Here is a 4,829-nt window from a genome sequence, read left to right as displayed (position 1 = left end):
GCCAGGTCCACTGCCGACCACCTCGTACGATTAGAAACGGCCATCCGAGAGGCCTTTATAAACAAGCAGTTTTGCCTTTCAGTATGTTTTGACCTTGAAAAGGCTTACGATACCACTTGGCAGTACGGTATCCTTCAAGACCTTATCAAGATGAATATTGGCGAGAATATGTTTAATTGCATCGCAGACTTTTGCAGGATCGCACCTTTCAGGCGCGATTGGGAACAACCCCTTCGTCATGTTTCATGCAGGAATATGGAGTCCCACAAGGATGTGTTCTGAGCGTTACCCTCTTAATAAAATCAACTCTTTGTCCCGAGCAATACCACCTTCGGTCTCCTACTCGCTTTATGTTGATGACGTCCAGGTTTGCTTTTCGTCATGTAATTTAGCTATCTGTGAGCGCCAAATCCAAGTAACCATTAATAAAATGAGTAAATGGGCTGATAAGAATGGTTTCAAGTCTTGTGCTGAGAAGACCGAGGCTGTTTGCTTCTCCCGGAGAAGGGGAATCTATCCCGAACCATCGCTTCACATAAATGGCACACCCCTTCCCGTCCGACTGGAACACAGGTTCCTCGGTGTGACGTTTGACAGCAAGCTTACTTTCGGCCCCCATATCAAGGCACTGAAGCTGAAATGCCAGCAGAAACTATACATTTTAAAAGTTCTTTCATATCGCACCCGGGCGCGGACAGGGTATGTCTTTTACGCATTTACAGGGCTGTAGTGCGCTCTACCCTGGATTATGGAAGCCTTGTTTACGGATCTGCGAAACCATCTACCCTCAAGATGCTTGATCCAATTCACCATCAGGGGATCCGTTTGGCAACGGGGGCATTCCGTACGTCGCCGGTACTTAGCCTGTACGCTGAATCGCATGAGTGCTCGCTCGAGAGACGTAGACTTTTTCTCGCTGTTCAGTACTTTCTAAGACTTCGTTCTTTTCCGCAAAATCCTGCTTATGAAATAATTAAAAACATAAACTATCAGAGCTTATTTTAGTACAAACCATCTGTAACCCCTCCCTTTGCACTACGTGTAAGAATTGCTGCAGAACAATGCAATTTTGATGCTCTCTCTCCTGTCCTTGAAATTCAACAAAGAACTGCACCCTGGAAAGTTGCCAATACTTGTTGTAATCTTTCTTTGACCAAGCACAAAAAAGATTCAGTTGACCCTAGTGTTCTCAGGCAAGAATTCCTAAAGCTGTGGTATGTCGTACAATCAAGGTATATGTACAGATGGTAGCGAAACTTGGGCCAAAACACGGTACAAAACAAATTGCCAGCGACATCAACCAGGAGGGTCACGTGGTTACGGTGCGTTTGAAGCGCGACTAGGAGACGTTATGGCAAACTATATACAAATAAAATAACTTTAATTTAAATTATACTAAATTGTATTTTTAAATTTTGTATGTTGTTATTAGTGGTTTTAAATAAGGTTTATTGCGCTCGAGAAAGCTGAAATAGCTTTTATTACTACTGATATTCTAACTTGCCCTTAGCGCCCTCTGTACTGCACAAGCAACAAGGCTGGCTTTTAATAGCGATAAATTGCAGAGGCATCGTGCTGCACGAAGAGGCAGGTTCTTGTTGTCCGTCTGCTTGCTTCTTTTAGGTCTCCACGTGCTTTTTGAATCGTTCTACCGTCACTTCAAATAGTTTGAAAAGTTTCGTTCGCTCAGCCTGATAACGCAAGTTACGTGCGCAGGAGCGTAATATCAGCGTGATATAGGAACAGTCACCTTCGTGCGGTTGGACGCTACTGCGTCCGACGGGCTCAACGTCCTTCGTGACAATGAGCTCAACACGTTATGCAACGAGGCGTTGCTCCGTGGAAGAATGCCGAAGTGACAACCGCACGGCTGGCGTCTCGCTGCACCGGTTTCCTGTCGACACTCGAAGGTGAGATTTTGTTCCTGTCAGTGAGGTGCCTGCTGTGTTGTGGCCATGCCCCCCTTGTAAAATGTTCTCTTAACTGTTGTTAGTTTTCGCTGACTTTGCAGCGTTGTTCGCGCTCATTACGAAAGCGCCCAGGATATTTGAATTTACCTGAACCGATTTGCCCCTCAGGAGTATGGGGTCATACTCATCGACGCTCTAATCAAGGATGCAACACGACATAGATACATTTAAAAGCCTCTGCACTAAAGGCTCATGTTTATCTTTTTGTGGTTCATACAGAGAGTTTTGCTCACTAATCTGTGAATGTCCTCGCTCCGATTTGCTTTGGTGTGTGCACATATTGGCTACATTTGCTCTTTGCAAGTACGCAAGACACTTAGATAGCACCGCGCTTTATCCGCAGGCGTGAAGCATAGGTTCGGTTCTCCAACAACCGGGGCCTACAGGGGAAGACTCCATGGCAGCTACGAAACATGGTTGTTTGCTCTTTACATTTCAAGGCGTCAGCTTTCCTGCGGCCTGGATACCTACGCCACAATGCAGTGCCGACTGTGCTTGCCCCTGAAGGTGACCAGACCACTAGACCTTCCGACGCGCTTTGAGAATAACCATGTCAAGGCCCACTGATTAGAGAAATAGTTAGCACATGGGCCCGAAAAATTGCTTTTGTGGACTTATAACATTTATGCAATTTCACAGAAACGACACGTGGCGAAGTTTCAAGCGAGAGCTGTACAGTTTCTGCAGTGGCAAATGGTGAGCTTTTTCGCTGTACCTACCATAAAGAGGCAGCAAATGCCGTCACCACTGTGTTAGTTCATGTTCTTCATCACTTGAGCATTTTGCTATAGAATAAAGTGTGCTTGGACAAATGTGGGGAATCAGATAGGAGTCATTGATTGAGTCTCATTCCAGGCCCCATTTACTACATTTTTAACCTCAGGTGAGTAAGCGACTCCAATATGGGCCCACAGACCTGCATTGTCCACGTTGACAAGCAGCTTTCGGAAATGAAGCTGTCCTTGAAATAAGGTTATTTCCCTTTTCCGATGTTAAATATAAGCGAATTGGGGAGAAATTCAACCGCTACTCTTTCACTAATTTCATATTAAATTTGCAGGAAGGAGTTCTCCAGCCCCACCGACCTACCGATACCCGGGCCGCTCGGACTCCCAGAGTTCCTGTGGCATTCCTGACGACCAGTCTTCCGAAATGGAACTGTCCTTAGAAGAAGGTGATTTTTATTTTCAGATTTTAAAATAGGAGAATCAACCAAGAATTCAACCGCTACTCCTTCAATAACTTTGTGTTAAATATGCAGGGAGAAGTTCTCCATCTTCATCGAGCTGCACATCCTCCAGCCGCCCAGACTCGCGGAGTTCCTGCGGCATTCCTGACGTACGGTCTTCCGAAATCGAGCTGTCACTGGAAGAAGGTGATTTTTTTTTTAATACGAGAATCAACTAGGAATTTAACCGCTATGCCTTCAATAACTTCATGTTAAATTTGCAGGGAGGAGTTCTCCAACTTCATCGACCTGCACATACTCCAGCCGCCCAGACTCGCAGAGTTCCTGTGGCATTCCTGACGACCAGTCTTCCGAAATCGGGCTGTCCCTGGAAGAAGGTAATTTTTTTTTTTTTCATTTTCAGATGTTAAAAAAGTAGAATGAATCTGAAATTCAACCACTAATTCATTGTTTTCACATTACCTTCGCAGAGGGATGTTCGTCAGCTTCATGGGACCACACATATTCCTGTCTCCCACTAGAGAACAGTCCACTGGAGGCTCATGGTAAGTGATGGGAGAGCAGGGCGTTTCTGCGCGCCTTGTTGCTCTGACTTTTTTGTGTTTTTTGCTCTTACTACAGTTATTGTAACAGCACTTTCTATTTTTTCTATTTATTTTGAAGCTGATCATAGCTACGCCCTTCCTCAAAATGCTGTTCCTGCTCACGAGTCCAGCGGAGACATGCACACACAGCGAAAAAGTACACCCCTGGACGTGTAAACCGTTGTCCCAGGGCGGACTCCCCAAATGGTGTTTGTTTTACACGCGAGGCTCGGTGTATTTCGTTTGCACCCGAGGTCTCGTGTAAAATGAACATCTTTGAACGTGTACTTCGTTCTGCGATCACACGTCTAGGGGTGTTTTTTTACAATGGCGGCCGTTTGACGCAAGACGGGTTCTACGAGCGAGGCCCAGCGCTTTACACGGCTTTTCGCCGCAGCGAAAGCGTAGTTTGCACGTGTTCGTTCGTAATCGTCTATACGTGCTGAACTACCGCAAGCATTCACCCCCAAGCGCCGACGCCGTATCCATTACGGCGATTACGCGACAGTGGGAGCGACCATCGACTGCATCCAGTAGCGTGCTTCCCCATCGAGCAGGTCTCGTTCGCGTGGCGGTTCAGCCTATCGCCGAGGCCTCAAGCCGGTTGCATTGTCACCGACGCCGGGTAATTTCCACAGCAGTTATCTTTTCGCGACCACAGACATGAACTTTATTGAAAAAGCCCGTTTGCCGCGAGCGACGACGAATAGCTCCGACACCGACCCTACCCGACCGGCGTTACCGACGTCCCGCTCACCTCTTTACCGCGAGGAAAGTTGTACGCGACGTTTCGACGTATCCACTCATATCGTGTGTACGCAAATTTTGCGGCTTTCCGGGTACGAATCGGCTACCGAAACGGCCAGCGAACGAAGACGAACTGAACGACGGCGCTATGCGCCATTTAAACACGCGGTTACTTTTCTACTAGACTGTAGCTATGTGGTGTGGTGTGTGGTTCCTTACACATAAATGGACTAAGTACAAACAAAGCTAAAATAAAATTGGGCGGCTGCTTGCGCCACCTAGTGAGTATGCGGAAAACTACAAAAATGAAGGACATTTTGGCATTTGAGGAAGTGACAC

General features: G+C 46.6%; 1 long non-coding RNA gene across 1 annotated transcript; it reads left to right on the top strand.

The window, feature by feature from the left end:
- The first annotated feature begins 3,245 nt into the window (after nucleotides 1-3,245).
- LOC121833462 lies at nucleotides 3,246-3,879 on the top strand. The gene is made up of 4 exons (XR_006076724.1): nucleotides 3,246-3,345; nucleotides 3,423-3,536; nucleotides 3,630-3,704; nucleotides 3,823-3,879. It is a non-coding gene; the product is annotated as an uncharacterized LOC121833462 (long non-coding RNA).
- The last annotated feature ends 950 nt before the right edge of the window (nucleotides 3,880-4,829 follow it).

The sequence above is a fragment of the Ixodes scapularis genome, unplaced genomic scaffold (genome assembly GCF_016920785.2).
Source record: "Ixodes scapularis isolate PalLabHiFi unplaced genomic scaffold, ASM1692078v2 PGA_scaffold8__174_contigs__length_109621045, whole genome shotgun sequence".
In the NCBI taxonomy this organism is placed as follows: Eukaryota; Metazoa; Arthropoda; class Arachnida; order Ixodida; family Ixodidae; genus Ixodes; species Ixodes scapularis.
Note: the sequence above shows the minus strand (reverse complement) of the source record. Positions and strands in the feature narration are given on the sequence as shown.